Below are 24,978 nucleotides of genomic sequence, written 5' to 3'. Positions count from 1 at the left end.
ACAGAATGAAAAGAAATGAAGTCAGCCTAAGAGACCTCTGGGACAACATTAAACACAAAAACATTTGCATTATGGGGTCCCAGAAGGAGAAGAGAGAGAGAAAGGACCCAAGAAAATATTTGGAGATTATAGTTGAAAACTTCCCTAACCTGGGAAAGGAAATAGCCACCCAAGTCCAGGAGGCACAGAGCGTCCCATACAGGATAAACCCAAGGAGAAACACGCAGAGACACATAGCAATCAAGCTGGCAAAAATTAAAGACAAAGAAAAATTACTGAAAGCAGCAAGGGAAAAACGACAAATAACATACAAGGGAACTCCCATAAGGTTAACAGCTGATTTCTCAGCAGAAACTCTACAAGCCAGAAAGGAGTGGCATTACAGATTTAAAGTGATGAAAGGGAAGAACCTACAACCAAGTTTACTCTACCCGACAAGGATCTCATTCAGATTTGATGGAGAAATCAAAAGCTTTACAGACAAGCAAAAGCTAAGAGAACTCAGCACCACCAAACCAGCTCTAACAAATGCTAAAGGAACTTCTCTAAGTGGGAAACACAAGAGAAGAAAAGGACCTACAAAAACAAACCCAAAACAATTAAGAAAATAATAGGAACATACATATCAATAATTACCTTAAACATGAATGGATTAAATGCTCCAACCAAAAGACACAGGCTTGCTGAATGGATACAAAAACAAGACCCATATATATGCTGTCCATAAGAGACCTAGGGACACATACAGACTGAAAGTGAGGGAATGGAAAAAGATATTCCATGCAAATGGAAATCAAAAGAAAGATATTCCATGCAAATGGAAATCAAAAGAAAGCTGGAGTAGCAATACTCGTATCAGATAAAATAGACTTTAAAATAAAGAATGTTACAAAGGACACTATATAATGATCAAGGGATCAATCCAAGAAGATATAACAATTATAAATATATATGCACCCAACGTAGGAACACCTCAATACATAAGGCAACTGCTAACAACTATAAAAGAAGAAATCGACAGAAACACAATTAATAGTGGGGGACTTTAACACCTCACTTATACCAATGGACAGATCATCCAAACAGAAAATTAATAAGGAAACACAAGCTTTAAATGACACAATAAACCAGATAGATTTAATTGAGATTAATAGCACATTCCATCCAAAAACAAAAGATTACACTTTCTTCTCAAGTGTGCACGGAACATTCTCCAGGATAGATCACATCTTGGATCACAAATCAAGCCTCAGTAAATTTAAGAAAATTGAAATCTTATCAAGCATCTTTTCTGACCACAATGCTATGACATTAGAAATCAATTACAGGGAAAAAAAACATAAAAAAAAAACACATGGAGGCTAAACAATACATTACTAAATAACCAAGAGATCACTGAAGAAATCAAAGAGGAAATCAAAAAATACCTAGAGACAAATGACAATGAAAATACGACGATCCAAAACCTATGGGATGCAGCAAAAGCAGTTCTAAGAAGGAAGTTTATAGCAATACAATCCTACCTCAAGAAACAACAAATATCTCAAATAAACAACCTAACCTTACACCTAAAGGAGCTAGAGAAAGAGGAACAAACAAAACCCCAAAGTTAGCAGAAGGAAAGAAATCATAAAGATTAGAGCAGAAATAAATGAAATAGAAACAAAGAAAGCAATAGCAAAGATCAATAAAACTAAAAGCTGGTTCCTTAAGAAGATAAACAAAATTGATAAGCCATTAGCCAGACTCATCAAGAAAAAGAGGGAGAGGACTCAAATCAATACAATTAGAAATGAAAAAGGAGAAGTTACAACAGACACTGCAGAAATACAAAGCATCCTAAGAGACTATTACAAGCAGTTCTATGCCAATAAAATGGACAACCTGGAAGAAATGGACAAATTCTTAGAAAGGTATAATCTTCCAAGACTGAACCAGGAAGAAATAGAAAATATGAACAGACCAATCACAAGTAATGAAATTGAAACAGTAATTAAAAATCTTCCAACAAACAAAAGTCCAGGACCAGATGGCTTCACAAGTGAATTCTACCAAATATTTAGAGAAAAGCTAACACCCATCCCTCTCAAACTCTTCCAAAAAATTACAGAGGAAGAAACACTCCCAAACTCTTTCTATAAGGCCACCACCACCCTGATAACAAAACCAGACAAAGATACTACAAATAAAAAAAACTACAGGCCAATATCACTGATGAACGTAGATGCAAAAATCCTCAACAAATTACTAGCAAATAGAATCCAGCAGCACATTAGAAGTATCATACACCATGATCAAGTGGGATTTATCACAGTGATGCAAGGATTCTTCAACATATGCAAATCGATCAATGTGATATACCATATTAACAAATTGAAGAATAAAAACCATATGATCATCTCAATAGATGCAGAAAAAGCTTTAGACAAAATTCAACACCGATTTATGATAAAAACTCTCCAGAAAGTGGGCATAGGGGGAACCTACCTCAACATAATAAAGGCCATATACGACAAACCCACAGCAAACATCATTCTCAATGGTGAAAAACTGAAACCATTTCCTCTAAGATCAGGAACAAGACAAGGATGTTCACTCTCACCACTATTATTCAACATAGTTTTAGAAGTCCTAGCCACAGCAATCAGAGAAGAAAAAGAAATAAAAGGAATACAAATTGGAAAAGAAGAAGTAAAGCTCACTGTTTGCAGATGACATGATACTACACATAGACAATCCTGAAGATGTCACCAGAAAACTACTAGAGCTAATCAATGAATTTGGTAAAGTTGCAGGATACAAACTTAATGCACAGAAATCTCTTGCATTCCTATTCACTAATGATGAAAAATCTGAAAGAGAAATTAAGGAAACACCCCCATTTACCACTGCAACATAAAGAATAAAATACCTAGGAAAAAACCTACCTAGGGAGACAAAAGACCTGTATGCAGAAAACTATAAGACACTGATGAAAGAAATTATAGATGATACAAACAGATGGCAAGATATACCATGTTCTTGGATTGGAAGAATCAATATTGTCAAAATGACTATACTACCCAAAGCAATCTACAGATTCAATGCAATCCCTATCAAATTACCAATGGCAGTTTTCACAGAACTAGAACAAAAAATCGTAAAATTTTTATGGAGACACCCAAGACCCCGAAGAGCCAAAGCAGTCTTGAGGGGAAAAAATGGAGCTGGAAGAATCAGGCTCCCTGACTTCAGACTATACTACAAAGCTACAGTAATCAAGACAATGTGGTACTGGCACAAAAACAGTAATATAGATCAATGAAACAGGATAGAAAGCCCAGAGATCAACCCATGCACCTACGGTCAACTAATCTATGACAAAGGAACCAAGGATATACAATGGAGGAAAGAGTCTCTTCAATAAGTGGTGCTGGGAAAACTGGACAGCTACATGTAAAAGAATGAAATTAGAACACTCCCTAACACCATACACAAAAATAAACTCAAACTGGATTAGAGACCTAAATGTAAGACCGGACACTATAAAACTCTTAGAGGAAAACATAGGAAGAACCCTCTTTGACATAAATCACAATAAGACCTTTTTTGATCCATCTCCTAGAGTAATGGAAATAAAAACAAAGATAAACAAATGGGACCTAATGAAACTTAAAAGCTTTTGCACAGCAAAGGAAACTACGATGAAAAGACAACCCTCAGAATGGGAGAAAATATTTGCAAACTAATCAACGGACAAACGATTAATCTCCAAAATATATAAACAGCTCATGGAGCTCAATATTACAAAAACAAATAACCCAATCCAAAAATGGGCAGAAGACCTAAATAGACATTTCTCCAAAGAAGACATACAGATGGCCAAGAAGCACATGAAAAGATGCTCAACATCACTAATTATTAGAGAAATGCAAATCAAAACTACAATGAGGTATCACCTCACACCAGTTAGAATGGGCATCATCAGAAAATCTATAAACAACAAATGCTGGAGAGGGTGTGGAGAGAAGGGAACACTGTTGCACTGTTCGTGGGAATGTAAATTGATACAGCCACTATGGAGAACAGTATGGAGGTTCCTTAAAAAACTAAAAATAGAATTACCATATGACCCAGCAATCCCACTACTGGGCATATACCCAGAGAAAACCATAATTCAAAAAGACACATGCACCCCGATGTTCACTGTAGCACTATTTACAATAGCCAGGACATGGAAGCAACCTAAATGCCCACTGACAGACAAATGAATAAAGAAGATGTGGTACACGTATACAACAGAATATTGCTCAGCCATAAAAAGGAACGAAATTGGGTCATTTGTAGAGACGTGGATGGAGCAAGAGACTGTCATACAGAGTAAAGTAAGTCAGAAAGAGAAAAACAACTATCATATATTAACGCATATATGTGGAACCTAGAAAAATGGTATAGGTGAACTGGTTTGCAGGGCAGAAATTAAGACACAGATGTAGAGAACAAACATGGACACCAAAGGGGGAAAGTAGCAGGGTGGTGGTGGTGGTGTGATGAATTGGGAGATTGGAATTGCCATATATATACTAATATGTGTAAAATGGATAACTAATAAGAACCTGCTGCATAAAAAAATAAATAAAATTCAAAAATAAATATACTTACAAAAAAATAAATAAATAAAAGCCTGCCCTGCTGAACTCCAGAGTACCTATGGGCTCACTTGGCCAATGAAAAGTGGGCAGAAGTGACACTAAGAACATAGTTTCCCATCTTTCTTTCCCTCTGTCTCAATGACAGGAAATGTTCCCAGGAGAGGCTACTCCATCAGCTTGGCTTCAGTATGGAGATATGGAACAGAGTGGCAGCTGAGCCTTTATAGGACATAGGAGTGAGAAATAAACCCTTATTATCATTTAAAAAAAAAAAAAAAGATGCAGGAGGGCTTCGCTGGTGGTGTAGTGGTTAAGAATCCGCCTGCCAACGCACGGGACACGGGTTCGAGCCCTGGTCCGAGAAGATCCCACATGCCGCGGAGCAACTAAGCCCATGCTCCACCACTACTGAGGCTGCACTCTAGAGCCCACGAGCCACAACTACTGAGCCCGCATGCCACAACTACTGAAGCCCACGCGCCTAGAGCCCATGCTCCACAAGAAGAGAAGCCACTGCAATGAGAAGCCCGCACACTGCAACGAAGAGTAGCCCCCGCTCGCCGCAACTAGAGAAAGCCCACACGGAGCAACGAAGTCCCAATGTAGTCAAAAATAAATGAATAAATTTGTTTTTAAAAAAATGATGCAGGAAGTCTTGAGCTAAGTGCAGAAACCTGCAAAACTGACATCATAAAACATTCGCACATGAATAGAAAAATACACATTACCTAAGCACAGAGTAACATCTGACAATGCTCCAGAACAAAGAGTAATTTAGACAGGAATCCAAAGTTATCAGAAAGTATCACTGAAGAGATTGGCATTTTTCTTTGACTATATTTCCTAACTGGATTTGTTCACTTACTGACCTGCCTATTCCTACCTCCAGATAAGGAGACATTCTCAAGTATGCACACTGCTGAGTGTAAGTCAGAAAACATACCGATTTACTGTAAATGTTCACGTGAGAACCTAAACTTTAATTGCAGCTAAGAAAAAAGTTTTATAAAGGGCTTCCCTGGTGGCGCAGTGGTTGAGAGTCCACCTGCCAATCCAGGGGACACGGGTTCGTGCCCCGGGCCGGGAAGATCCCACGTGCCACGGAGCGGCTGGGCCCATGAGCCATGGCCGCTGAGCCTGCGTGTCTGGAGCCTGTACTCCGCAACGGGAGAGGCCACAGCAGTGAGAGGTCCGCGTACCGCAAAAAAAAAAAAGTTTTATAAAATGTAATTAACACTCTATTCTAATTAAGAATTTCCTTCCTTAATAAACAAAATTAGGGCTTCCCTGGTGGCGCAGTGGTTAAGAATCTGCCTGTCAATGCAGGGGACACGGGTTCAAGCCCTGGTCCGGGAAGATCCCACATGCCACGGAGCAATTAAGCCCGTGTGCCACAACTACTGAGCCTGCACTCTAGAATCCGCGAGCCACAACTACTGAAGTCCACGTGCCTAGCGCCCATGCTCCACAACAAGAGAAGCCACTGCAATGAGAAGCCCGCATACCCCAATGAAGAGTAGCCCCCGCTCGCCACAAATAGAGAAAGCCCACGCGCAGCAACGAAGACCCAACGCTGCCAAAAATAAATGATAATAAAATAAATATTTAAAAACTCTTATCTATAAATAAAAATAAATAAAATTAGCTTTCATTTCAAGTAAGCTTGACTGTCAGTCATAGCAAGCAACCAGGTCTAATCGAATATCTGACCATTAAAAAAAATAATCAACTGGAAAGGATACATTTACATTCCTGTTAACATTCTATAGCAGTGAGTCAAGAGTTAAGACATAGCCTCAGTGATGTACTTCTCCAACAGAACCTGGTTCTAATTAACAATCTGAGACCTGTCCTTATAATCTCCTGAGGCCTGTAGGACTAACCTAAATGCAACTCGTTACTTGCTACTTTCTGAATTACTCCTGACCACCTCTGACTACCAGCAATACCACTGTACTTCACTGCTTTAATCATCTTGGCTTTTCAACTTACCAACTCTTTGAACTTGACTTGTTTTCGGATCAGCATTTCAACCCTGGCTTCTGCACTGAACTACGTGGCTCTGGAACTCAGTGTCTGCTCGCTTAGGACTCTGTACTACCCTTTCTGTTTGGATGACTCAAGTATCCCACTCCCTCAGGGGTATCCTTTATTCGTCTAAGGGTACCCCATTCCAGACTACTCCCACCAATAAGGAAGTGGAGATTAGAAAATGCAACCAGGACTTCCCTGGCAGTCCAGTGGGTAGGACTTCGCACTTTCAATGCAGGGGGCCCAGGTTCAATCCCTGGTTGGGGAACTAGATCCCACATGCATGCCATAACTTAGAAGCCTGCATGCTGCAACTAAGAAGTCCACGTGCCGCGACTAAAGATCCTGCATGCCGGAATGAAGATCCCATGTGCCGCAACTAAGACCCAGCACAGCCAAAATAAATAAATATTAAAAAAAAAAAAACGAAAGAAAGAAAATACAACCAATTACAGAATTGCTGGAAAATGAATGAGGGTAAGTGCATCATTGCTAGGTAGTAATTGTAGAGCATTTAAATAAAGTCATATCACATATATATGACACAGAAAATAACTTAAGACCTAGTAAGATATAATAACTACTTGAATCATATTGTAATTTTAACACTCGAAAAATTAGACTGACCACTTAAACAGGGAACAAAGAATTAGTGTGAAACAAAAATTAAGAAGTAGAACTGGAGGGACAAAGACATACTTAGGACATAATCTGAAACTCATTACAGAACAGTTTTTAAATTAAAAACTGTTAATTAAAAATTACAGTTTTAATCAAGCATTGGCAAATTATTGCCTTTCTGTTAACATTTCACTGGTCAGTTTATACCATACAAGTCAGTATATATCACAGACGCTCAGTGGAATGAATTTTCTAGTTTGACTAGCAACACAGCCACAAAAGTCCCTGAACTCAGCTTCTCTAAATCACCTATTATGTACCCGTGAACAAAGAATCCATGTTCATTTTCAGTATGGGATCTATACACATGCTTGGGTTTGGATTCCTTCTTTTACAAGCGCCATTAATTTTCACTTTTTTCGCAAGTACTTTTGTCCTTGTTCATTGATTCTCATATACAGAAATATAAGAACAAAGTGTTACATAAAGCAATTGAAAATGAGACCTAAATTATTAGATGGTCTCTTAGAGATAGAATAATTGCATATCTAGAAAAAGGTATACAAAATTAGTTTTTGGATATTAAATGGCATTTCCATGAAACCCACCAAAGATTATTACACTGCATATATACAAGAATAGATAAGGGCAAGAATTTGTGTTCACCAAATGCTTGCTAAATGCATAAAATCTGTTGGAGATGTGTATTCTTATGGAAAAATTCACCCAAAGTATAATATTGATAGACTTAAGAATACAGCCTTTTAAAAGCTACACATCTGAAAAAAACAGACAAGAATCATTCATGTTTCTAAAGATAAAAAATAGAAATTCAAACATCTGGATTTTTTAAATGACTGCCTTCACATGTCAGATAAAACAACAGCTTACGGAAACCAAAACTGACTCTGAGGTCAGTTTTAAGTCCCATTCATAATATTCTATAGCAAAATACTAGGCAACTCTCTGGTTGCTTAGATCACTTCTTAGCAATTTTGAGAAGCTATTATAGATTGTCAGGTTCACCTTATGTAAGAGTAGCTGGGCTTCCCTGGTGGCGCAGTGGTTGAGAGTTCACCTGCCGATGCAGGGGACACGGGTTTGTGCCCCGGTCCGGGAAGATCCCATGTGCTGCGGAGCAGCTGGGCCCGTGAGCCATGGCCGCTGAGCCTGCGCATCCAGAGCCTGTGCTCCGCAACCGGAGAGGCCACAACAGTGAGAGGCCCGCGTACCACAAAAAAAAAAAAAAAAAAAAAAAAATCAGGCAATCCCTAATTGCAATCAGATTAAAATTAGGAAAAATATTAAATAAGACCAACACTGGACCACAGAACCATTTCTCTGAACAAAAGAAATCCACTGACATAATAGACACAGGAGTGGGGAGTGGACACATACAGTTTAAGTCCTAACAAAAAATGACTTATTGGGGAAAAAAAACAACCAACAATCACAACTTCGTTATATACGCCAGGCCACTGATCTGGGTGTGTGGAAATCAGCAACGAACAAAATATACCATCCCGGGGCTTCCCTGGTGGCGCAGTGGTTGAGAGTCCGCCTGCCGATGCAGGGGACACGGGTTTGTGCCATGGTCCAGGAAGTTCCCACGTGCCGCGAAGCAGCTAGGCCCGTGGGCCATGGCCGCTGAGCCTGTGCGTCCGGAGCCTGTGCTCCACAATGGGAGAGGCCACAACAGTGGGAGGCCCGCGTATGGCAAAAAAAAAAAAAAAATATATATATATATATATATATATATATATACACATATATATATATACCATCTGATCTTATGGAAGGTACCCTATACTGGGGAGAAGCAAACAATAAACAAATACCTATACAGTTGGGGTAATCAGTATTTTGAAGAAAAATAAATCAGAATAAAGAGTTAGAGAGGGACTTCCCTGGTGGCGCAGCGGTTAAGAATCCACCTGCCAATGCAGGAGACACGGGTTCAACCCCTGGTCCACGGAGATCCCACAGGCTGTGGAGCAACTAAGCCCGTGCGCCACAACTATCGAGCCTGCACTCTAGAGCCCGCAAGCTACAACTACTGAGCCCGCGTGCTACAACTACTGAAGCCCACACACCTAGAGCCCATGCTCTGCAACAGAAGCCCACACACCGCAATGAAGAGTAGCCCCGCTTGCCGCAACTAGAGAAAGCCCACGCACAGCAACGAAGACCCAACACAGCCAAAAATAAATAAATAAATAAAATTTATTTTTAAAAAAGAGAGAGAGAAGAGGGGAGGGTGATCATTTTATACAGTGTGGTCAGAAAGAGACTGATTTTATGCCAATAGCCATTTTTCACATCAGAAAATCACTTTTCAAACCCAGATTTTATCCAACAATACAGTTACTGGTATCATTAGTTATTTCACTGCTCCTCTATGGGTTATATGCAACCCAATCTTATAGGAAAATAGTCTCCTAAAAAAATGGTTATTACTAAGTCAATAATTATTTTGGGGGAGCCTAGAGAGTGCTAGGAAATGTGCTGATACAAGAAGCAAAATCAGACACTAGCCCTGTCCACAGAGAGATTCCACTCTAATAAGGGAATCAATCAATCACACAAAATTGTCTTAACAAATCAAACTTGTCAGCAACTTTCTTGTCTAAGACAAAAAAGTACACAGTGCTGCAAGAACACCTGATGTAACTTCTGGGTAAAAATGGCACATTAGACATTACTCCACTATTACCCCTTACAGAAACACAACTAAACAACTGAGGAACAAATTCACAATGAAAACAACTGACGAGGAAAGAACAAAATTTTAGAAGCTGAAATTAGATGAGTGAAAACGAGCTTAGTCCACCCAAGAGTGCTGAATCCCAAAGCCAGACACAGGGCTATGTGAGAAGTAACCTAATTTATACTGCAGATACTGCTGATAGCAAGAGATACCCTGGTACTCTGAAGTAGGACTAGATGAAAATCTATCTAAGAAGCAAAGCAGATCGCACTCCATGCTCCTGGGCCAATGGCCCCTCATTCACCAGGATAAAAGAGGAAAGGTTTACTCTCTAAGGAATAAAACAGAATCTCAGACCTGGTGTCACCTGGTACAGCCAAAGGCAGCACTACCATACTGAAAAGGCAGGAGAATTCCAGTGGACTTTTACAGATGCTGATGTTGCCTCTCAATCTCCCTCAGCTTAAAGTACGCTGTGCAGCCAAAGCCCAAGAGAGAAGACCTGAAGACACTGATACTGGGTGTTCCCAGTGAAATGATTCCACTGTTACACAATGAAGCTTAGTCAAGAAGCCCCACTCATGCGTAGAGCTTCCCATCAGATTTTTAGAGCCCTACTTCTGAATACAGAGGACATACAATAGTCATCAGACCTCAGAGAAAAATTCTGTGAATTGACTCACCCAATGGCCATACCACCCTCCCAGTTGTGCTTTCTTAAACTAGAAAACTAAAACCTACATTTGCCAGAATCTCTTGCAGCTAGGCTTCTGGATGCAAATTAGGTACTCTAATACATCCATAAGCAATGAAAGAAGGAAGTATCATGGGGCCACCGTCCTGGTCTTTGTGGCAATTTTACTGCTGACAAGCAGGGTCATTAAAACCTGAAATTCTGGGCTTCCCTGGTGGCGCAGTGGCTGAGAGTCTGCCTGCCGATGCAGGGGACACAAGTTCGTGCCCCGGTCCGGGAGGATCCCACATGCAGAGCGGCTGCTGGGCCCGTGGGCCATGGCCGCTGAGCCTGCGCATCCGGAGGCTGCGCGTCCGAAGCCTGTGCCCCGCAACGGAAGAGGCCACAACAGTGAGAGGCCCATGTACCGCAAAGGGGGAAAAAAAAAAAAAAACTGAAATTCTTTTGTCCTATATCAATACCACACACATTACTGTAGTAAACTTTTTTTTTTTTTTTTTTGCGGTACGCGGGCCTCTCACTGTTGTGGCCTCTCCCGTTGCAGAGCGCAGGCTCAGCGGCCATGGCTCACGGGCCCAGCCGCTCCGCGGCATGTGGGATCTTCCCGGACCGGGGCACGAACCCGTGTACCCCTGCATCGGCAGGCGGACTCTCAACCGCTGCGCCACCAGGGAAGCCCCTGTAGTAAACTTTGAAACCAAGAACTGACTCCTCCAATTTTTGAGATTGTTTTGGCTATTCTGGATACCATGCATTTCCATTTAAATTTTAGGCTCAGCTTCTCAATTTACAAATGAGGCAGCTGTGATTCTGATAGAAACTGCACTGAATCTGTGGGTCAATTTGGGGAGAATTGCCATCTTAACAATATTAAGGTGTCTAGACATGGCTGTGGGCTCAGGAAGTCTTAGGGCAGCCTGTCTGCTGATGGGTGGGGCTGTGTTCCCACCTGGTTGGCGGCTTGGCCTGTGGTATCCCAGCACTGGAGCCTACAGACTGTTGGGTGGGGCCAGGTCTCAGTCTGGTTACCTGGGCAAGATGTCCACCTCGAGGAGAGTTCATGCAGATGGATACTCCCCAAAATGTCTGCCACCAGCTTTCATGGTCCCAGAAGAACCACAGCCAACCCCCACCTCCCCAGGAGACCCTCCAAGACCAGCAGCCCCAGATCCAAGATGTCCAGTCCCCTGAAGCAGGTTCTGGCTGTGATGGTCACCACCTTCCACAAGTACTCCAACCAAGAGGGCAACAAGTTCAAGCTGACTAAGGGGGAGATGAAGGAATTCTGCACAGGGAGCTGCCCAACTTTGTGGTGGAGAAGGTGGATGAGGAGGGCCTGAAGAAGCTGATGGGTGATCTGGACGAGGACAGCAACCAGTAGGTGGACTTCCAGGAGTACACTGTTTTTCTACCCCTCATCACTACCGTGTGCAATGACTTCTTCCAGGGCTCCCCAGAGCAGCGCTGATGCAGAACTCTTGGCTCCCTGCCATGGGTCTCTTGGGCCCAGGAGGACTCTGTCTTTTTTAGTTTTATATTCAGTAGATGTTTTTGCTTCTTGACATCTCCCCCGCCAAAAATACATATATATATGCCAATATTAAGTCTTCTAATCCATCAATATAGGATGTCCTTCCACTTATTTAGGTCTTCTTTAATTTCTTTCAACAATGTTTTGTGACTCTCAGTATACAAGTCTTGTACTTCTTCTGTTCAATTTATTCCTAAGTACTTCATCTCTTTGATGCTACGGAAAATGAAGTTTTCTTAATTTCATTTTTGAAAGTGTTCACTGCTAGTTTACAGAAATACAGCTGAGTTTTGTACATTGCTTTCATACCCTGAAATCTTGCTGAGCTTGTTTATTAGCTTTCAAGAGTTTTTAGTTTTTGTTTTTTACAGATTCCTTAGGATTTTCTTAGAATCATTTCATCTGCAAATAGAGACACCGGTTACCCTTGAACATCAAAGGTTTTAACTACAAGGGTCCACTTATGTGAAGATTTTTTTCAATACTAAAAACTATATTACTACATGATCTGCAGTTGTTTGGCTACAGAGGATTGACTATAAGTTATACATGGATTTTTGCCTTGCAAAAGTCGGCCCCCCCCAACCCCCATGCTGTTCAAGCATCAACTGTGTAGCTGTTTTACTACTTCTTTTCTGATCTGAATGCCTGATTTCTTTTTCTTCCTTAACTGCCCTGGCTAGAACCTCCAATACAATGTTGTATATAAGTGGTAAGAGTGGGCAACCCTGTCTTATTCCTGACGTTAGGGAGAAAGCAGTCAGTCCTTACCATTAAATATGATGTTAGCTACAGGTTTTTCACAGATACCTTTTACCAAGTTAAGAAGTTCCCTTTTATCCCTCATTTGAATATTTTTATCATGAAAGACTGGTACATTTTGTCAAATGCTTTTTCTTCCTCTATTGGGATGATCATATGGTTTTGGTCCTTCGTTCTATTAATAAGGTATATTACACTGTTTACTTTCACAGACTGAACCAACCTTGCATTCCCAGGATAAATCCCACTTGGTGATGGTGTATAATCATTTTACATGTTGGTGGGTTTGGTTTGCCAGTATTTTTGCACCTATATTCATAAGGGATATTGGTCTGTAGAGTTTTTCTGAAATAATGTCCATTCTAAGTCCATTCTCCAGTTTGCTTGGTGTCTTGAGGCAGTTATTCTTACAGCAACAGCAGTGACAGCTTCCTGGTCCTGAAGTATAGCTAGCTATACACTGTTTTTCAATTCAGTGGTTTCAGTGGTGACCTCAGACATAAAAGCTCCCAAAGAAGATCAGTTCTACAGTTTGAGGTATTGTTACTGCTTCTCTGACCCTTCTAATAATTTTTTATAAGCATCTACTTTCCATATTGTTTTCCTTTCTGATTAAGATATCTATTGGTTTCCTGACAGATACAAAGACCTAAACAATTAGAAAAGGAAATTAACTTGGAACAATCAGGAACTATGAAGGAAAACGGAGACTTCTGAAAAGAGCAACCATTGCATCCATGAAACTGAAATGAGATCAGTATGCTCTAAAGAACCATTGAGAATAAAAAGAAGCTATTGGAAATTTTGAATATGACAGCAAAAATTGGAAGATAAAATTGAGAACATCTAGCAGAGAAGAAGAGATTTTTTAAGATAAGAAAACTAAAGGATCAATTTAAGAGGTCCAACATTTGAATAACAGGAGTCTCCAAAAGTAATAAGAGGAAGAAATCATCAATAAAATAACTTAAGAATGTTTCCAAGAACTGAAGACATGAATTTCCAGACTGAAGAATTCTCACCAAATGACCAGCACAGTGGATGAAAAAAGATCCACACCAAGGAACATCCTTGTGAAATTTAAGAATTAGACCACAAAGATGATACAAGCTTTTTAACTTTTCACTCATTAGTACTTCTTAGCAACAACAGAAGCTAGAAAACTGTAGAGCATGCCTTCAAAATCCTGAGGAAATATTCTTTACAACTTAGAATTCTATACCAAAACTATCAATGCTTATGAAATGCAACTAGACTAGAAAAGAGCACAGACTCCAAATGCTACTTCTTTAATAAGATAAAACTGGGACTTCCCTCGTGGTCCCGTGGTTAAGAATCCACCTTCCAAAGCAGGGGACGCAGGTTTGATTCCTGGTCAGGGAGCTAAGATCCCACATGCCGCAGGGCACCTAAGCCCACACTCCACAACTACTAAGCCCGTGTGCTCTGGAGCCTGTGAGCCACAACTGGAGAGCCCACGTGCTACAACTAGAGAGCCCGCGTGCTGCAACTACTGAGCTCACGTGCCACAGCTAGAGAGAAGCCCACGCACCACAATGAAAAACCCCACATGCCACAATGAAGATCCCGCGTGCCACAACTAAGACCCAACGCAGCCCAATAATAAATAAATATTTTCTTTTAAATAAGATAAAACTAATAGAAAGCCTCCTGATTCTGAATGACTTGGTGTTTTAACAACTGGTATCATCTTTCTTTATAGTTAGACAAAATTAAGTAAGTAGGAAAAATACTATTTTCACAGACAATCAAAAGGTGGTATAGGGAAGGGAAACTAAGTATAGTACACTGTTGAATTCTGCTGGGGGTTATGTTCATAGAGTATAGGTATTTTTGCTATAACAAAATATATGTGTTCCTGAAAACTCTTACATTCTGCACATATTAAAATTTAAAAAGAATGGGAAAAATAAGGTTGGAACAAACCACTAAAAACCTATGCAACCTTGTAACCAGAGCACTAGCAGTAACATAATTAGTACCCCAGGGACTTCCCTGGTGGTTCAGTGATTAGGAATCCACCTGCCAGTGCAGGGGACACGTGTTTGAGCCCTGGTCCGGGAAGATCCCACATGCCGTAGAACAACTGAGCCCGTGTGCCACACTATTGAGCCTATGCTCTAGAGCTCACGAGCCAGAACTACTGAGGCTGCATGCCACAACTACTGAAGCCCAACCGCCTAGAGCCCATGCTCTGCAAGAGAAGCCACCAGTGAGAAGCCCATGCACCACAACGAAGAGTAGCCCCCACTCACCGTAACTAGAGAAAGCCCACGTGCAGCAACAAAGACCCAACGCAGCCAAAAACAAACTTTAAAAATAAAAATAAATTTTTAAAAATAATAATGATGATAATTAGTACTCCAGGAGATGACTTGGACAATGCAAGCAGTCAGTTTAGTGTGTCTAGAGCTGCCTCAAGAGATGCTCAGAGATGCACAACAACATCAGAGTGGCCATGCTGGCTTGCAGAAACTGAGACATTAGAGATAGAAATAGACACTGAACACAACCCCGGCTACAAGAACAAAGGTGGTGCACACCTCTCTGGGGGAGGGAATCCTGGGTGCAGGCACTCCTTTAACTTTCTTAAAATAGAGTTGAAATCAGAGCTTTCTTTCCCTCTGAACTCTACTCTTGATATTCTGACTCTCCTTTACTAGGAAAAGTCATATGTAAGTCAATACAACCTCTAATTACAATATCATTTCTCTATTTACCAGTCACATATGAGCGAATTGGTGCTACAGACGCATTTGCAGCAGAACACAGTGAAATAATACTTTATATACCAAAACTGATCTAAACTAATCTCAACTAAAATGTAATGTATGACTATTGGGAGGATAAGAGGAAGAAAAATTTGTTATGAAGAACAAAATGAAAAAGTCAATTCCTCAACTTCCATGGCACAAAGTCAATAATGCCATTTAGATATCAAGATAAATATCAAAGGAGCAGTTAAAATAGTTGAAGGTAATTTTTTCATAAGAAGTCTTGGAGATCTCTGAATCCTTAAATTATGTTCACACATACGCATTTGTTGGATAGTCACAGGTTTTGGGGGTTTTTTTGTAAAAGCTCACATTTACAAAACCGGATAGGGAAGATTTCCCTAAGAAATGAATTAGAGATCTGAGGTTTAAGGAGGAGTTAACCCAATGATGACAGAAGTCCAGACAAAGGAAACTGCATATGCAAAGGCCCTATTAAGAGACAGCATGGTAAACAGGACTGAATAAAAAATTTCATGGTTGGAGAGGAGAGAGCAAGACCAAGTATGGTGTGAGTTGAAGCCACAGTCATTCAGGAGCCAGCTCATGAAGAGAAGAACTTTTAGGTATGTCCAAGTTTGTCTAGGGTAATTTCCATTGATGCCAGTGTCCCAGCATAATTATCAATAGCTCCCTCTCTCACACCAAGAAGGAAGTAACCCTGTTTGAATGCTAAATTATACGGCCACCCTAGTATTAGGTAATACTGAGGATTTTACTCTTCATCCTAGAAGCTACTATCCTGGAAGCCACTTAAAGTGTTTTAAGCAAAGGCGGTGAAGCCATCATTTTTTTAGTACAGAATGTTAGAGGGATAAGTGTTCTGGTACCCTATCCAGTGTTTTGTTATATAAACATTGAGTAAGACTCTACTTTAAATCGACCTTTAAGAATGTCTTCTTCCTTTCACATCACTCTTTATGACCTAAACTCATGACCTTTATTCCCATTTCTTCCTTAATTATGGTCAGTGGCTTTGACCCTACTGCTCTTCTCTACCATTAGATGCTCCTCACAGTCAACAATAAGTTCCCACGAACCAAAGTCAATGGACACTTTCTAGGCCTTATCACACCAAAACTGTACTACCATTCCTTTGTAAATCTCCTTGCCTTTCAGGACAACACCTCTACTAATGTTTTCCATTTAGAAGCCAACCCTACTTATCTCTCAACACTCAGATTTCACTGCCTCCCCAATTCCTCTGGGATGTCTCTCAAAACTTTACAAAGCTCCTACTCTGCTTTACGTGGTATGGAGAAAGGGGTAGCCCCTTTCTCCATAGCAAGATGTGGGTACTGCTATCACAGCATTTGTTACATTGTACTAGCATATTGCAGTTACAGTATCACAATACTGTAGTGCATTTTATATCTTCCTCACTACATTGTAAGCAACTTGTTAACAGGCACTAAGTGTCCCATCTCCCTGTTACCAGCATCTGATTCAAGGCCTGGCATGTAGTACTTGTAATAGGGAAGAACCTGACTCCATATTGATCTGTTTCTTCTACTTTAACCTTTGTATTCTATTGCTTTTGCTATAAGTTAATCATTAAATGGATGTTGCCTACAGCTTAAAGTATACATAATGAGCATCTCCAGGAACCCTGTCTCCCAGTTAAGCTAAAATACCTTCGTTTAGTTCACTAGGAATACCCTAACCAGGCCCACCTGGGAATGGATGCAGGTAAGAAGAAATGAATATATCCCCTCCCGTTCTGGCCTGAACCAGGAAATATTAGCAACAATGTATCACCTTTTTTACTTTACCCCTCACCTCCCCTTCTTTGTTCTGAAAGAAACTAGCACCCAAACCCAGGCAAGATGGTTCTTTGGGAAACTAGTCCACCATCTTCTTGGTGTGCTAGGCTTCCAAATAAAGTCACTATTCTTTGCCCCAACAACTCGTTTCTCAATTTACTGGCCTTCTGTGTGGCGAGCAGTACAAGCCTGCACTTCGTAACAGTACCTGTTCCACAAATGTGTGCTGAATAAAAAATGAAAACAATATTTCTGCCATGAGTATTCAAGACTTATTTAGAGATTTTAGTTTATTTTAAAGTTATTATTAAGGCACGGAGTAAAGTAGGAAGTTCTTCAACAAGGAAGAAAAGACAAAAGAGGTCTCTTTCAGTAATTCATTTTTACCCTTTCCTTATTAGCAAATGAAGCCCTCAGTATTTCAAGCAGCTGCCTCAGTTACTGCACCCTCCTGACAAATCCAAGATTATCTCAAATATCACTGTGAAAAACTCACATCTAGTACCATTTCCAAAAGTAGCACCCAAACCTGAAAGTCAACAGTCTTATGTAAGACAGATGACAGTGCTCCATGGGCCTGCTTCAGGTCGGTATTAAATGGCATGATCCACGTAAAAACCCTGTAACAATGCTAGAAGACAGAGCGAGGATCTATTCTAGCTCTGCCATTGATCTGCTAAGTTATCCCAAGCAAAATATTTAACCTCTCTGAGCCTCAAGTTTCCTCACCCACCAAACAGGGTTATCATAACACTTAAAAGACAGTGTCTGTAAAGCACCTAGCATAGTACCTGGCAAACACAATAAGCAGAAGATAAATGTTAGCTCTTTTTGTCCCGCATCTTGTACCAGTATTCTTATCTCTCTAGGTCTCAATTTCTGAACCTACACAGTGGGCTGGATAGATCAGATGATCCAAGTCCCCTCCAAGCTATAAATGTGCTATAATCCTATGATCAATAAACACAAATGCGGGGCTTCCCTGGTGGCGCAGTGGTTGAGAGTACGCCTGCCGATGCAGGGGACACGGGTTCGTGCTCCGGTCCGGGAAAATCCCACATGCCGCGGAGTGGCTGGGCCCGTGAGCCATGGCCGCTGAGCCTGCGCCTAAGGAGCCTGTGTTCCGCAACGGGAGAGGCCACAACAGTGAGAGGCCCGCGTATCGCATGCATAAATAAATACATACATACATACATACAAATGCAATAAAGGCAAAAAATTAAATTTAAAAAGGACCAAGTAGGGCTTCCCTGGTGGCGCAGTGGTTGAGAGTCCGCCTGCCGATGCAGGGGATGCGGGTTCGTGCCCCGGTCCGGGAGGATCCCACATGCCGCGGAGCGGCTGGTCCCGTGAGCCATGGCCGCTGAGCCTGCGCGTCCGGAGCCTGTGCTCCGCAACGGAAGAGGCCACAACAGTGAGAGGCTCGTGTACCATAAAAAAAAAAAAGGACCAAGTAAACATATTAGCTAGGGAAAGTCTCACTTATCATCTAGGTCTACAGCAAAGATATCAGCAGAAACCTAAGATTATGACCCAAATGTGGATCTTTTTACTCCTTTATGTTTGCAACATGAGCAGAACAATAAAAATGATCGAGAACTAAAAAGAACCTGCAGAAATTAAAAATAAATTCCCCCAAATGGACACCCATATGCTGTTACTGGCATCAAAAACTGGCCAAGTTGTAATTACTTTATCCAATGGTTAACATTTCACCAGTAAATTAGTTTAACATTTAACCATTTTTATCAATATGTTAACCAGGAGAAAAAATTTGATATTGTCAGAAAGCGGGAAGAGGATAATCATGGCCCTCTACGGCCTCTGAGAAATTAGGTAGTCACTGCAAAGCTGACATCTCTGGTCATGGTAAACTAACCCTACCCATTAAAGGCTGTTGACGTATCTTCAAAATGACGATATAGCACATTTACTGACATGTAAAGAAGTTCACAAAGCAGTGTAGCATGAAAGAAGGTTATGCATCAATATTTATCATGAACCCATTTTTCGTTAATAATATGGATATAAAAAGAAAAACTTAGAGCTCTTATTTATGGAACTAAGGGTGACTTTTATTTTCTTCTTGGTGTTTATCTGTATTTTCTAATTTTCCATAATGAATATATAATTTTTGTGTAACAAAAAAATTAGTTTTTTAAAATTTCCCAAATATAACAGCCAAAACACAATCCCTTTTATCAGAGAGATATATTGGAAAAAAAAAAAAAAAAGAAGTTAAAAACTCTGATTAGGAAACTTCCCTGGATCCTAGAAATAATTGGGAACTTCAGTTAGACAGGGTGTCGTCACCCAATTAACACTTAAGGCTCATTCTCACTATTTGTGCATGAAATAGACCTACAGTGATGATGCAATAGTCTAAAGATCTCTAACTCAGAAATACCTGAGGTGAAGTCATCTGGACAAATGAAAAGAACAAGCATAATGGAGTATATGGAGAAAAAAAAAAAACATTCAGCAGCATATTTTTACAGTGCTTTATCTTTCATTCTGTGTGTTTACTTCCTTGAGCCTGGGTACACCAAAAGATTACCTAGTCTAACCTCCTAGTTTAAATAAACAACTCCAAAACATACGCTCTACCAAACATCCTTTGAAAGCATGGAAAGGAAGCATCATGATGGTTTCATTACTTAGGACCTGTCACCTAGACTTTAACACCAATTCTAGGCGTCTATCCTTCCTGTTCTTCCCTTGAAAATTAAAGTAATATTTACCATGAAGTTTTATACCTCTCATATTAAGGCAAGGGTGTTACTGGCAACTTGCTTCTACCAGGGCAAAATAAGGACATAAACAAAAGACCAAGTAATATATGGGATCAAATTTTTGTTTTTCAATTAATTATTCTACCTACAAAGGAAAGTCCCTAGAGCAGATTAGCATTTATTACTTTAGGTTTGAAAACTGAAAAATATTAATGTTAAAACAACCCTGAAGATACTGTTTAGCCCTGCACCTAAATTTCATTCTGTGTGACCAGAATATGTAGAAAGTCAACACAGTAAACATATACAATAAGTCCAAATATACAGTAAATCCCCAGCATCCACTTCTCCCCAAAGAAAGAGAAAAAAAATAGTTTATCTGATTTACTTTCACTTCCATATACTTCCTAATTTATTCAAATAGCCAATTCTGATAAAAATCCACCCGTTATTATGAGACAAGTAAATGACAGGCTAGAAAAAGATCTGGGTTTCTTAATTCTTCCTGAGATTCAGAAAACTACTAGTTATGCCTTATCCCAATTACACAGATGAGGCATGAAAGCTCAAAGAATTAAAGTATTAATACCTGCCCCAAGTCACAAAATGTAGGAAGGTGCAACTTCATGTAGTGCTCTTGCTTAACACTACTGTATCTCAAGCTACTGTGACTGACAAGTGTCCCAATTATACATGCGAGTAGCACGTGAACATCTGTACGTATTTTTTAACGAAAACACACAAATCCAAATTTCCCAACAGAAGTTTCCTTACTAACGTACTGACAAAGCAAAATCAGAGGAATGTCGTTTTCCCAAAGGAATATACTATGTAGGCTTGATCCCCTCAACCTCAAACCTATCCTATTCAAAACTTGCTTGGGGACGAAGGTAGGAAGCCTACAAATCTTCAGGTGCATATATACTGTGAAAAAAATACAAGCAACATTACACTTTATTCTATTTTGAGAAAAACTTTTCTTTTCATGAAATTATATTTAAAAAGAAGCACCATCTGTTTTGAAAAGATATGAAATTCTGCTTTAAATAACAAATTTTTTGTCCAGTATCTCAAAGACTAATTTGAAAACACTGGCTTTGAGGCCCAATACCTATAATACACTAAACTATGTTTCTTGGGACATCCTTTTTATTTTTTTTTAAGATTTAGTTTTATATTTTTGGCTGCACTGGGTCTTTGTTGCTGTGCGCAGGCTTTCTCTAGTGGTGAGCAGAGGTTATTCTTTGTTGCGGTGCATGTGCTTCTCATTACATTGCGGCGGCTACTCTTGTTGTGGAGCACGGGCTCCAGGCACACGGGCTTCAGCAGTTGCAGGATGTGGGTTCAGTAGTTGTGGCGCACAGGCTTAGCCGCTCCATGGCATATGGGATCCTCCCAGACCAGGGATCAAACCTGTGGCACCTGCATTGGCAGGTGGATTCTTTTTTTTGTTTTGTTCGTTTGTTTGTTTTGCGATACCCGGGCCTCTCACTGTTGTGGCCTCTCCCGCCGCGGAGCACAGGCTCCAGATGCACAGGCCCAGTGGCCACGGCTCACGGGCCCAGCCGCTCCGCGGCATGCGGGATCCTCCCTGACCGGGACACGAACCCACGTCCCCTATATCGGCAGGCAGACTCCCAACCACTGCGCCACCAGGGAAGCCTGGCAGGTGGATTCTTATCCACTATGCCACCAGGGAAGTCCTGGGACATCCTTTTAAAAATATTTTTTTTAATGAAGGGACAGTAAATTGACTTGCTCAGCATCTCAAACAATGCTACAGCATCCATTATATTAGTTATATTCCAGTGAGCCCCCATCTCCAGTTTCCTAATTAATTCATAATTCTCAAAAGAGAAAATGACTTTAGAGTCAATTTTGCATCCTTTCAAGCTTGAATATCTACTGTGAACCAATCAATCAATCAAATTTATTTGTGTTTGTGGAATAAAGCACAACTTCTAGAACCTGATGAGTCAAGCGAAGTTACTAAGAAGTAGTCAATTAAAAAACATGAATTATTACTCTTATATGTAATCCCAGAGCTCTAAAACTTAAATTTTCATTAATTCATTTGGTGACAAAACTTGACCTGAATGGACATGAGGCTATTTTTAGTTGTCTTTCTCCATTTACTGTGACTATTAATCTTTCCCTGCAGAAATACCTGTTTCACATAGAGTGCTACCCCAGACCCCACTGGGGTGTCATATACAGTATACGCATCATACTACCTTCTTAAAGTTGGAATTGCTTTTAATTCCAAACACTTGTGGCTATAAGGGTTTTACATAAAAGACTATGGATCTGTACCACTGAAGAAAAAAAAAATGTATGCATCCACAAAATTAGTTACTGAACAACTGTTAAACATAACTTTCTCTTACATTTAGTTTTCCTGCAGAATTAGTTAATTCTGAAATTCTCAATTAAGTCAATTTTTCTTTGCTTTTTTGTTTAAAGTGTTGACTGATGGTATTCATCATCATTCTTGGCAAGTATTCAAAAAAGCTTCCAATGAAATATAATTAGGCTTGGAATGAACTGGAGTAGCTATATCTTAGATCTAAGATCAGTTTCCCTGTAAGAGACCACCTGCACAGAAGCCGTTGTCAAATTCTTTCTAGCAGGACAAGTGTCTCCAAGAATTCTTCTGTCTTTGAGGTATGTTGTATGCTAAAGAACCAAAAAGGGACTAAGTAATTTTGGAATCTATAATTCTCTCAAGACTTGCTTTCTTTTTTTTCTTTCTTTTTAAATGAAAGCTTATTTATTTATTTATTTTTGGCTGTGTTGGGTCTTCGTTTCTGTGCGAGGGCTTTCTCTAGTTGCGGCAAGCGGGGCTCACTCTTCATCGCGGTGCACAGGCCTCTCACTGTCGCGGACTCTCTTGTTGCAGAGCACAAGCTCCAGACGCGCAGGCTCAGTAGTTGAGGCGCACAGGCCTAGTTGCTCCGCGGCATGTGGGATCTTCCCAGACCAGGGCTCGAACCCGTGTCACCTGAATTGGCAGGCGGATTCTCAACCACTGCGCCACCAGGGAAGCCCCGAGACTTGCTTTCTTAATCTAAATCCACCTAACAGACTAATTACAAAGACTCTAACTCCAAATAAGTTACAGAAAATTATTCTTAAACGAAAGAGCTCAATGGACCCAAACAGATAATAAAACATTTCTTCTTTTTCATCTTACAAATTGTACTTCAATTATTGTTCAAAATTAAAATATTTCCAAGATTTCCAAGGATTACTATGCACAGGCACTGACCTCCCCACTAGACCCTAATAAAAAAGCAGTAGGGACTTCCCTGGTGGCACAGTGGTTAAGAATCCGCCTGCCAACACAGGTGACACGGGTTCGATCCCTGGTCTGAGAAGATCCCACATGCCACAGAGCAACTAAGCCCGTGCACCACAACTACTGAGCCTGCTCTCTAGAGCCCGCGAGCCACAAATACTGAGCCCACATGCTGCAACTACTAAAGCCTGTGCGCCTAGAGCCCGTGCTCAGCAACAAGAGAAGCTACCACAAATGAGAAGCCCACGCACCGCAATCAAGAGTGGCCCCTGCTCGCCACAGCTAGAGAGAGCCCGCATGCAGGAACGGAGACCCAACGCAGCCCAAAATAAACAAATAAATATTAAGAAAAAAAAGCAGTAAACAACGAATAAACCCATAGCAAGAAAGTGAACAGAAAAAGGATCATTAGCAAACATTTCAACAAATTTCTAGTAGATAAAATGTAGAGGACATCCCTGGTGACACAGTGGTTAAGAATCTGCTTGCCAATGCAGGGGACATGGGTTTGAGCCCCGGTCCGGGAAGATCCCACATGCCCCGGAGCAACTAAGCCCGTACGCTACAACTACTGAAGCCTGCGTGCCTAGGGCCCATGCTCTGCAACAAGAGAAGCCACTGCAATGAGAAGCCTGCGCACCACAACGAAGAGTAGTCCCCACTCGCTGCAACTAGAGAAAGCCTGTGTGCAGCAACAAAGACCCAACACAGCCAAAGATAAATAAATTAATTAATTAAAAAAAATAAAAACTTAGTGGCTTAAAAAAAAATGTAGATAAAAGTACCTACCACAGAACGTGCACACAGGGGCTACAGGAGAAAGTAAGGCAGACTTAAAATGAGGGATTAACTCATGAAACAGCTTTGCACCTCACCCTCCTGGGCACCCCTTAACATAACTGCAGGCTTTCCAACAAGTTGGCCAAGAATACATCCCATTCCTACATAAAGAGATCCTAATTTGCTCTTACACTCAGAAAAGTGGGAAGGAGCTACCTAAATAACCCGGCAGTAATATTCAAGCATTACCTAGTTCTTCATTTGAAAATGTAGACAACCAAGGATCAGCAATTGACAAAAATGAGTAGGAAGATAAAAAGCAAACCAAACAAAAAGAACAAGTGACCAGGGAGGGAAAAGAGATAATCCAATTAACAGAAGAGAATTTAAAAAGAAAACCCTAAATATTACTCTCAGACAGATTAAAGAAAATAATGCATCCTTAAAAATAAACGCAAGCTGAAAAAAAGAGAAATACCTGTACAAAAAGATTTCTTGGAATTAAAAGTATGACTTGTGCCTTTAAATGTCACTATTGAGCTGGAGAAGAGCAAAGTAATTTCCCAGGATGAAAAAAAGTATAAGGAAACAAGAAACCCAGGAGTTCAACATTCCAACAAGAGAGAACAAAGA

The 24,978-nt window shown here is 40.5% G+C and overlaps 1 protein-coding gene and 1 pseudogene across 3 annotated transcripts in view; one reads left to right on the top strand and one right to left on the bottom strand.

Annotated features, from left to right (window-relative positions):
- Positions 1-24,978, bottom strand: part of LMNB1 (lamin B1) — a 116,024-nt gene that overhangs the window by 87,281 nt on the left and 3,765 nt on the right. The gene's annotated exons all lie outside the window — the stretch shown is intronic.
- LOC132596963 (protein S100-A2-like) lies at positions 11,860-12,152 on the top strand (annotated as a pseudogene).

Source organism: Globicephala melas, chromosome 3 (genome assembly GCF_963455315.2).
Source record: "Globicephala melas chromosome 3, mGloMel1.2, whole genome shotgun sequence".
Lineage (NCBI taxonomy): Eukaryota > Metazoa > Chordata > Mammalia > Artiodactyla > Delphinidae > Globicephala > Globicephala melas.
This window is presented reverse-complemented; position numbering and strand designations above follow the sequence as displayed.